Source organism: Hordeum vulgare, chromosome 2H, assembly GCF_904849725.1.
Source record: "Hordeum vulgare subsp. vulgare chromosome 2H, MorexV3_pseudomolecules_assembly, whole genome shotgun sequence".
Lineage (NCBI taxonomy): Eukaryota > Viridiplantae > Streptophyta > Magnoliopsida > Poales > Poaceae > Hordeum > Hordeum vulgare.
This window is the reverse complement of record NC_058519.1, coordinates 270,889,551-270,901,266: the sequence shown is the minus strand read 5'-3', so window position 1 is coordinate 270,901,266 and position 11,716 is coordinate 270,889,551. Positions and strand designations below refer to the sequence as shown.

General features: G+C 42.4%; 1 long non-coding RNA gene across 1 annotated transcript; it reads left to right on the top strand.

Moving 5' to 3' along the window:
* The first annotated feature begins 10,685 nt into the window (after window positions 1–10,685).
* Window positions 10,686–11,065, top strand: LOC123430002. Its single transcript, XR_006622819.1, has 2 exons — window positions 10,686–10,746; window positions 10,836–11,065. It is a non-coding gene; the product is annotated as an uncharacterized LOC123430002 (long non-coding RNA).
* The last annotated feature ends 651 nt before the right edge of the window (window positions 11,066–11,716 follow it).

The window sequence follows — 11,716 nt, the reverse complement described above, 5'->3', positions numbered from 1 at the left end:
AGCGCTAAAGTCACAAAAAGTATTTGTCTCAACAAAGGATTTAACGCAATCAAACGTGAAATTCATACCTGACTCCTTACCTTCTTCAAGCTACCAATCTTCAGAGTTGTGTTTAATTCTCTCCAATAAATTACATTTGAAGTCAATATCTATCTTCATAAAAGAATCGGTACAAGAAGTGTCAAGTATGGTGCGATCATCAAGAGAAAGCCGAGCATAGAAGTTCTGAATGATAATTTCTCTCGAGAGATCATGATTGGGGCATGAATATAGCATTGATTTAAGCCTCCCCCAAGCTTGAGCGATGATTTCTTTGTCGAGAGGCCAAAAATTATAAATACAATTCCGATCACAATGTACTAAATGCATATGATAAAACTTTTGATGAAATTCCAATTTCAACCGATTGTAGTCCCATGATCCAGTATCATCACATAGCCTATACCATGTCAACGCCTTATCCTTCAAAGATAAAGGAAAGACCTTCCTCTTGACGTCATCCTCGGGCACACCTGCAAGGTTAAATAAACCACAAACTTCATCTACATATATCAGATGCAAGTCTGGATGTGATGTTCCATCTCCTGTAAAAGGATTGGCCAGCAGTTTCTCAAGCATACCCGAAAGAAATTCAAAGAAAATATTTTCAGTAGGTGTAGCAGGTTGAGGAGAAACTCTTTGTGCTTCCGTTCGAGGTGAAGATACCCCAAACAAGCCCCTCAAAGGATTGGTATCCATAGTGACAAGTGACAACAAATTTCAGCACACTATATGAATGTTTCCTTACCAATTTCCACTTACCAAAGGCGCTTCACTCCCCGGCAACGGCGCTAGAAAAGATTCTTGATGACCCACAAGTATAGGGGATCAATCGTAGTCCTTTCGATAAGTAAGAGTGTCAAACCCAACAAGGAGCGGAAGGATCTGACAAGTGGTTTTCAGCAAGGTAAAATTTGCAGGCACTGAAATTGTCGGTAACAAGTGATTGTGTGGTGAGATGATTCGTAGCAAGCAACAAGTAAGAAAAGTAGCAACGGTGCAGCAAAGTGGCCCAATCCCTTTTGTATCAAGGGACAAGCCTGGACAAAGTCTTATAGGAGGAAAAACGCTCCCAAGGACACACGGGAATCTCTGTGATGCTAGTTTTCATCATGTCCATATTATTCGCGTTCGTTACTTTGATAGTTTGATATGTGGGTGGACCAGCGCTTGGGTACTGCCCTTACTTGGACAAGAATCCCACTTATGATTAACCCCTCTCGCAAGCATCCACAACTACGAAAGAAGAATTAAGACAAAGTCTAACCATAACATTAAACTAGTGGATCCAAATCAGCCCCTTACGAAGCAACGCATAAACTAGTTTTTAAGCTTCTATTCACTCTAGTAACCCATCATCTACTTACTACTTCCCAATGGCTTCCTCTAGGCCCAATTAATGGTGATGTGTTATCTAGTTGATGTTCACATAACACCACTAGAGGAAAAACAACATACAACATATCAAATTACCGAATGAATACCAAATTCACATGACTATTATTAGCATAACTTATCCCATGTCCTCAGGAACAAAAGTAGCTACTCACAAAGCATAATCATATTCATGACCAGAGAGGTAATGAGTAGCATCAAGGATCTGAACATCAACTCTTCCTCCAAACAATCCAACTAGCATCAACTACAAAGAGTAATCAACACTACTAGCAACCTTACAAGTACCAATCGGAGTCACGAGATGGAGATTGGTTACAAGTGATGAACTAGGGTTTGGAGATGAGATGGTGCTGATGAAGATGTTGATTGTGACGAGTCCCCTCCGATGAGAGGAGTGTTGGTGATGACGATGGTGACGATTTCCCCCTCCTGGAGGGAAGTTTCCCCGACAGGATGGTCCTGCCGGAACTCTAGATTGGTTCTGCTCAAGTTCCGCCTCGTGGCGGCGGCGAAACCACAAAAAAGCTCCTCCTTGATTTTTCCCTGGACGAAACCCTTCGTATAGCAAAAGAGGGGGGCAACTGGGACTGCAGGGTGCCAACAAGCCCTCATGGCGCGGCCTGGGGGTGGCCGCGCCGTGCAGGCTTGTGGCCAACTGCACGCCCCCCTCTAGCACTTCTTCGGCCTAGTATTTTTGATAAATCGGGAAAAAAATCCTCGCTGATTTTTACGGCGTTTGGAATTGCACAGAATAGGTATCTCAAACTTGCTCCACTTTTAGGACAGAATTCCAGTTGCCGGTATTCTCCCTCTTCATGTAAACCTTGCAAAATAAGAGAGAAAAGGCATAAGAATTGTACACTGAAGTGAAATAACAGCCCAAGAAGCGATAAATATCAACATGAAAACATGATGCAAAATGGACGTATCAGCCATCGTAGTATCTCATGTTGTTGGGGTCTTTGCGATTACGGCTAGGGTCACTATGCTTGGACAGAGCCAGCCTTTCTGGCTGTCCTCTGCTAGAAAAGAGATCTTCCTCCACGAACTCTCCCTTAGTGCGCCCCCGGCTACGGAGCCATGGCTAATTAACGGCAATTTCAACCTCATATACGAGGCAAGGGACAAAAACAACCTCAATCTAAATCGTAGGTTGATGGGCAAGTTCAGGGCAGCCATCGACGCCGCCGGTTTGAAAGAGATTAGATGTAGGAACCGTCACTACACGTGGACAACGAGCGCCAAAACCCCACACTCGTAAGCATAGACAAATTCTTATGCAACCTTGCATGGGAATGTAGCTTCCCCTCTGCATCCCTGCATGCGGCATCGATGGCCACCTCCGACCACTGCCCGTTGGTCCTCACCTACACTATCGCCACCCCTCGCCCCGCAAGTCTCAAATTTGTATGTTTCTGGCCCAAACTCCTGCGGTTCCACGACACCGTTGAAAGGGCTTGGAGTAGGCCGGTGCAGTCTACCTACGCCTTCAGGAGGCTAAACACGAAGATAAGGCGCACTGCACGGGACCTCAAGATTTGGAGCAAAGCATTTCTCAGCGATGCAAAGCTACAATTCCACATAGCAGCTGAACTAGTACTACGGCTAGACGTAGCACAGGAAAACAGCCACCTCTCCGATGCGGAGTATAACCTTAGAAAGCTCCTGAAGCTACACCTGCTAGGCCTCGCCGCGGTCGAACGCGCGTGTACGCGCCAGGCATCTAGACTCACATGGATGTGCCTTGGCGACGCAGGAACAAAATTCTTCCACGCCAAAATGAGAGCAAGGAGGCGAAAAAATTTCATCCATACCTTACATATAGGCAACGGCATAGCCACCACGCACGAGCATAAGGAGGATATCATCACCAGCATTTCCACGATAGCTTAGGGAAGAAGGCTGATCGCACCATTGCCATCAACTGGGACATACTAGACATGCCATCGGTTGAGGAAAGAGGCCTCGATAACCCCCTTACAGAGGAGGTGTGGGAAGCGATTAGGGCATCACCTTCTGAAAAGGCGCCGGGACCGGACGGCTTCACGGGGACCTTCTTCAAAGTATGATGGCCCCTGATCAAGGCGGACATGATGGGGGTTTTCTATCAATTCTACCATCTGGTGGGAGGAGATTTCGCCAAGTTAATCACTGGCATGGTAGTTCTCCTGCCAAAAAAAGAAGGTGCCTCACACGTGCAGGACTTCAGGCCGATTAGCCTGATCCACCTGACTGCCAAACTTATAGCAAAGGTCCTCTCCACACGGCTAGCTACGGTCATTGACACCATCATTTCGTCGGCGCAGTCTGCCTTCTTATGCTCCAAATCCACGCAAGATAGCTACCTGTAGTTAAAAAATGTAGTTAGATCTCTCCAGCGAAAAAAGACTCCAGCGCTGCTGCTCAAGTTAGACATTGCAAAAGCCTTCGACAATGTCTCCTGGGAGTACCTGCTCGAGCTTCTACAGCAGCTAGGCTTCCTGGCGCGATCGTGGGACCGGAGAGCGCTGCTCCTCAGCACCACGTCATCCTCGGTAATGTTAAATGGAACGGTGGGTCGGCCAATTTTGCACATGCGGGGGCTGTAGCAAGGAGACCCGCTATCCCCCCTCTTATTCATCATCGCCATCGACACCATGCATAGGCTACTCCAAAGAGCTACTGAGATGAACATGTTACAACCACTGCCGGGTAGTTATGTTTCGCTTCGACTTAGCCTCTATGTGGATGACACTGTCATTTTCGCAAACCCAAACCGGGACGAAGTGGACATGCTGCTCCACATTCTTAGGGACTTTGGACATGCCACAGGGCTGCATATAAACACGATGAAGTCAACCGTATCCGGTATCCGCTGCGACGGCATAGATTTGGATGACATGCTTGCAACCTTCGGGGGGGGGGGAGAGTGGGTTTCCCGGTCAAGTACCTCGGCCTACCGCTCACCCTGGTTAGGATCCGCCTGGTCCACATTCAGTTCATCCTCGATAGGATTAGGGCCAGATTAGCACGTTGTAAGGGGCGGCTTCTAAATGTGGCAGGACGACGAGTACTGGTTTGCAGCATCCTAACCGCGCTACCAACTTTTTTCCTGTCCATTTCAAGAGCGCCAAAGAAATTCCTAGACGAGATAGATAAGGTTCGACACCGTTTCCTCTCGGCACAAGATGAAGAGATGAGCGGAGGCAAATGCAAAGTTAGCTGGCCAGTAGTATGTTCACCCATTGATAATGGTGGACTAGGAGTGCTGGACATGAACCGTTTCTGCAGAGCTATTCGGCTACGATGGCTATGGATGTCCTGGACGTGTCCGGATAGGCCATGGAACGACATGCAACTACCATGTGATGAGAGAGATAAAGCACTATTTAGCGCCTCCACCTCGGTTACCTTAGGCGACGGGGCAACAACCTCCTTCTGTCATTGCTCCTGGACTGGATCCGGGACTTTAAAGACGACATACTCAAAACTCTTCAAACACACCAGAAGAAAGAAAAGGTCCGTAAAAGAGGCGATAGAAAACAACACCTGGATAGCGGACCTTGCGCACGGAGATATTGCACATATCTGGCATGATGTGATTAGCTTGCATAGGTGGCTGCAAGATACGGATGTGCAACTTCTTGAGTACACTTCAGACACCATCAAATGGAGGCATGAAGCCTCACGGGTTTACTCGGCCAGCTCAACATATCAAGCCCAATTTCTAGGCAATACAAGATCAGAAATTAGGAAGACCATATGGGATACTTCGGCACCGCCTCGTCTGAAAATCTTCGCTTGGCTGATAGTAAAAAACAGACTATGGTGCAATGACAGACTGCAAAGGAGGGGATGGCCAAACGGGTACTTCTGTCAGTTATGTCTCAGAAGCCTAGAATCAGCGGTCCACCTGTTCTGGGAATGCCCAATGACGATAGCAACATTGTCGCAAGAGGCGTCTCGCACCGGATGTGCTTCGTTGTGCGCAAACATATGGAGCAAGGGCACCACGCCACAAGAAATTTATCACATATGCTAAGCAAGGCAAGACCGAAGCACAAAAAAGGTGTGAGGACAAGGACCATCCTGATTCTCTCAGAAATTTGGAAGGAAAAAAATGATTGCAGATTCAAAAACAAAACTGCACGGCTAGCAAATATCACCACCTCCATCGTAAGGTCCATCGAGCTATGGAGGCAGGCAGGGGCAGTTTTCTTAGAGCACCCGTTTGGGGATCCACCGTGAGGAGTTCTTTTCTCACCTAGGGGGGCAGCCATGGTCCGTGGTTTCTGTAATTTTTCCTTTTTATCCATGATCCCATGATCACCCCACATCATTGTATTCCCGCCCTGCTACCTGCTTTGAAATATATGCCAGCTATCAGCTCGGTATCTCAAAAAGAAGGAGGTGAAATGTTATGTTATCCTTGATGAACCAGAACGTGTCAAGTTAGTGTTTTCCTTTTCAGTTTTAAGAAGCATAAATAAAACTAGAAACGTGTTGTTGTTCGTGTTGCCTTCAGTCAAGGTCATAGGATAGTTTTGTTTCAGTTAAGATACTTCCTGTAATTGTGCGGGGACTTAGCCATGATTGCATCCGTGGGATGGCGCGGAAGAAATGGATCATGGGAAAGATTCTCATACATATTGTTGCTATCTGAATAAATGTAAAAACAGAAAAGACGCAAAGTGTGTGCGCCTCGCAAAACTTCTCGCTCTAGCTGTCTTCCAGCGTTCTGTTCGTTGTGTTCTTCAACCTCGCGTGTGTGTGATTCTGGGTTAAATCCCAACATAGAGGGGGGTTGTGGTTGGCCAAGGCAGTACTACATCGCACAAAGGCCCATCACACACGCCAAGCGATATAGAGGCCGAGCCTCAGGGTGGTTCTGGCGCCTTCTCAACCAATGGGGAGCCGACAACGCGTGCAACCAATAGGGGATGGGGGATCCAACTTGGCCCACGGTTGTGGCAGGTGTAGCTTTGCTGGTAGGGCCCACCACCAAAATCAGTCTTTCTTCCTCTCTTGCTTTTCCTTTTCTGGCAAGATGACGAGTTCGACGCACCCCAAACTATCCCAGTCAGAGCATCTCGAACAGTCCGTATGTTCAATCATTGGTATAAGTTTCCACATCATCAAGCAACAACACATCGTACAAGCTCTTCAATAGAGTGTATGTTAACCGTATGTAAAATATATAAGTGGGTCCATTAAATGTTGAAGAAATAACCATGTTTACCTCGGAGCTTGTGCATGAACCGTTGCTTCAAGTTCATACGGTTTCATTCTCTCTCTTCTTTTATTATGTGCGATGTCATCAAAATCGTGTATGTGGCAATTTTACCAACGATGATCATACGACCATTGGAGATGCCCTCAGGGAAGCATCTCCTTTTCCGGTCTGCGTATAGATAGTGACGCTCCCTTCCAAGAGGAGGACATGGAAATGCCGTCGGCCTGTATAGAACTCTGGTCAGCACGCCATACTAGGGTGTCCACTTCCATGTCGTCGGTGCATCTCGAGGGTTGTGCGTCAGAGCGATGGCTCTTGCGGCCACAACGCTGCTGGCAGCCAGAGTCTGGACCAGGCCCAGGGTCGGGAGCATGCCCGTGGTCATCGATATCGTCCTCGTCTCGGCCAGCTTCAGGAGTGTCATTTTTAGAGATTCCTTCGGGTATGTTAGAGAAACTGGTGGCTAATCCTTGTGTAGTATACAGTACAACTCATCCTGATTACAACTTGATATATGCAATGAGATTTGTGAGTTACTTAAGTTTGAAAGTTTATCCGAGCAGAAAGTCAAGAAAAAGGTTTTCCCTTTATATTTGGAGGTAAAAGCATTGATTTGTTACAAGCTATTGGATGATATTAGATCATGAGACTGTAATCGCTTTAAGCTGGAAGTTCATCAGAGGTTTTATCCTATGCATCTAGTTCATCGTGATCGAAATATATATATATATATATATATATATATATATTTAGCCTCATGAAGGAGGAAGCATCGGTCAAGCTTGGGGGAGGTTTCTATGATGCACACTTGCCCCAACCATGAGATCTCAAGAGAAATGATTATACAAAACTTTTATGCTTGGCTTTCTCATGACGATCAATCAATACTCGATTCTTCTTCCACAGGTTCCTACATGAAAAGAACTATTGAATTCAAGTGAGATCTTTTGGAAATAATGAAACGCAATTCTGAAGATCGGGAACACGACAAAGGTAAATAGTCAGGTATAAAGCTTGAGTTTGAATGTGTTAAATCTTTTATGGAAACTCATACTTTTCATAAGTTTAGCAATAAATATGGGCGTGACTCTGAGATAGTAGCTTGTTTCTATGAATCTTTTGTTATTCATGTTGATCTTCCTAAGGATAAGTGGTTTAAATTTCATTCCCCTAATGAAAAAATATTGGAGGAACCCATTAAAGGTAAGGAAGAAACAATTGTTTATGATGTTGATCCAGTTGTGCCTACTACTTATATTGAGAAACCACCTTTTGTTGTTGGGATTAAGGAACATGCAAAAGCTGTAACCATGGTTAAGAAAAGCCATATTAGCACACTTAAACCTTCTGAACAAATAAATGTAGAACCTAATATTACTATGGTAAAATATCTCCTAGTTTATAATATTGATCGACATGTTAGATATGTTGAAGTCTTGTGTGGAAAAATTAAGTACCCTACTCATTTATTAGTAGTCGGTTCACAAAAAGATAATATTTGTACCATTATATTTGGTAGCCTTTGTTGACTACCACTAATGCTGAAATTAATTGTATCACTCAAAATGTGAAAAGCTTTGGTGATGAGTCTCATGAATTTAAGTATCTAAGTTTGGTAGACAACCCATTGAGAAAGAGTTACCTAGTAAGGATGAAATAATTACTCTTGCTTCTATTATCGAACCTCCTACTGATCCAATAGAAAAATATCTGCTAGACCATGAGAATGATATGCATATGAATGAAAGAAATGAAATAGAGGATATATTCTTTAAGCAAACACCTATTCTTAAACACAACTTGTGTGTTGACATTTTAGGGGACTGTCCTCCACCTAAGGGAGATCCCGTGTTTGAGCTAAAGAAATTACCTGATACTTTGAAATATGCTTATATTAATGAAAATAAGATATATCCTATAACTATTAGTGCTAACCTTTCAGAACATGAATTAAAGAGATTACTTAAAACTCTAATGAAGCATCGATCTGCTATTGGATATACTATTGATGATCTTAAGGGCATTAGTCCCACTCTATGTCAGCACAAGATTAGTATGGAACCAGATGCTAAACCTATCATTGATCGTCAATACCACTTGAATCCTAAAGTGAAAGAAGTGGTAAGAACTAAAATACCAAAGCTTCTGGAGGCAGGCATAATTTATCCTATTGGTGATAGTAGATGAATAAGTCATGTTCATTATGTTCCTAGGAAAGGAGGTATAAATGTTGTTCCTAATGATAAAGTGAACTTATCCCACAAAGGATAGTAACTGGTTATAGGATGGTAATTGGTTTCAATAAATTAAACAAAGCTACTAGAAAAGATCACTACCACTTGCCTTTTATTGATCAAATGTTAGAAAGGTTATCTAAGCACACACAATTTTTCTTTCTTGAGGGATATTCTATTTTTTCTCAAATACATTTGTCAAAAGAAGACCAGGAGAAAACTACTTTTACATGCCCATTTGGAACTTATGCTTATAGTTGTATGCCCTTTGGTTTATGCAATGCACCTGCTACCTTTCAAAGATGTATGACTACTATATTCTCTTACTACTGTGAAAAGATTGTTGAGGTATTCATGGATGATTTTTCCATTAGAGTATTTATTTTGATGATTGCTTGAGCAACCTTGATCGAGTTATGCACAGATGTGAAGAAGTGCCACTTGTCTTGAACTAGGAGAAGTGTCACTTTATGGTGAATGAAGGTATAATACTTGCGCATAAAATTTCTGAATGAGGTATTGAGGTAGACAAAGCTAAAGTTGATGCAATAGAGAAAATGACATGTCCTAAAGATATTAAAGGTATAAGAAGGTTTCTTGGTCATGCTGGTTTCTATAGGCGTTTCATCAAAAATTTCTCCAAGATTTCTAGGCCACTAACTAATCTTCTTCACAAAGATTTTCAATTTGTTTTTTATGATGATTGTGTAGAAACTTTTGAAATACTTAAGAAAGCCTTTATTTCTGCACCTATTGTTCAACCACCTGATTAAATCTACCATTTGAAATTATGTATGATGCTGGTGATTATATTGTTGGTGTTGTCCTAGGACAAAGAGTAGACAAGAAATTAAATGGTATCCATTATTCTAGTAAAACTCTAGATGGTGTCCGAAGAAATTAGGCTACCACTAAGAAAGAATTTCTGGTAGTTGTGTTTCTGTGTGATAAGTTTAGAGATTATATTGTCGATTCCAAAGTTACTATTCACATTGATCATCGTGCTATTAAATACCTTATGGAAAAGAAAGATGTTAATCCTGGACTAATAGGTGGGTGCTTTTACCTCAAGAGTTTAATCTGCATATTGTTGATAGAAAGGGAGCTGAAGACCCGGTACCAAATTTTGTGCATTCCGTCCACCTGCTACAATAGTAATGGTCTGTCTCGCAATTAATAAGTAACAAGATGTGTCAGTTAGATACTTATATGTTGTCATGTTTGTTGTCAAGTAAGGTCTTGGCAGTACCATGGAGACAATATAGCTATCAGTTTCAGGTTTCTGTCTCCTCTTTTCTGTAGCAGTTTGTTGAATATCTTTGAGATGCCCTTGGCACCTTGATCATACTGCTCTTTACTTGAAGCTAAATGGTTGTTGCGTGATCAGTTAATACACCCAACTCTTGGTGTACCTTAGCTAATCACTACATATATATGAATTGCTGTCCTTGATATTTCTAGAAGATCTTCAGTTTAATTGTATGAAAATAATATAAGAATCTCTACCTACATATTATGTTCAGTGGATTTCATTACTAGAAAATATAACGATAGGACATCCATCTTGAACTAAAAGAAGATTTGACTATTGTTCATTTTGTACTCAATACGGATTACCTATTAGTTAATCCTCAATTCTTCAAACTAGCAATTTCTTATGCTTAGCTAGACAGAAATTTTTATAATGTTTGGCCACGAAACCAAGAAACAGTATATGAAGCTTGCATCATAGTGTATACATTTTAGTACGATATGCAAGTATCCTGAGCAAATGTACCTAATTATGCTCATTGTTCTTGTAGCAGGGCTATGTGGTTTATCGAAGGGTGCTTCGGTATTACTCAGGGGAAGAAGATGGCATTGGTAAGTACTTGGAATGCCATACTTATGTCGTCTTATACTCGGATTATTTGCTCCGGTGCTATTGCTCACCTTTTTTATATTCTTATTAGATATGAGAAAGGCGCTATCACAAGATGTTGACAAGAAGTCCATCATACCACTCAAGAGACCAATAACACCGGATGAACTTGAATACGACTGACATGCTAAATTCTAACTATCACTCTTGATGGTTGTGTCCTAGTCGATCTGCATGACTTATATGGCAGCTCGACAAGCTATTGTCTCTAGTGTTGTTGAATGAGTGATCGTGAATTTTCTATTTGCACATTCCTGTTAAGTTTTGACCCACTTTTCAAGGTCTATTCACTTGGATCAGCGGAAGAGGAGCATCATCAGCACAGGCAGAGGAGTAGCAGCAGCTAGTTCTTTAGGTACAATGGAAAACAAGCAAGCTTATATCCGAAAAATGAATTTGCTAGGCTCAGAATTTTGAGTTGGCCCCTTTACATAAGTTTTAGATAAAGTTTCAAGGTTTCTTTAGAGTATTTATTTGTGTCGTTTGGATGTACGGTTTGAGAGAAGCTATCAATTTAGTTTGCTGTCCCGAAATATATGTTCCTGGGTACAGTATTTTGATATGGGAGATTAGGCCATGTTAGAGGTGGTATTAAAATAAAGTTACAACATGAAAATTTTAGAGGCTGTTCTGTAGATACTTAAAACACATATCACTTGTCAGGTTTCATTCGGTATATTAAATACTATGAAATTATCAAAGTGGGCTATAATATGTTGGACAGAATTTTATGTTTGGACTTGGGTGAATGTAATCAGACTTATACGCGCGCTATCTAGCAGGAGAGAGGAGGGAGCGTTGGAGGAACCAGATGAAGACCAGTTTCATCGCGATTATGCTCATCATGATGACAGCAACTCTCTTCTATGTGATGGTAGTTTAGATGATCGATATCGACTTGTAATGTGAAGA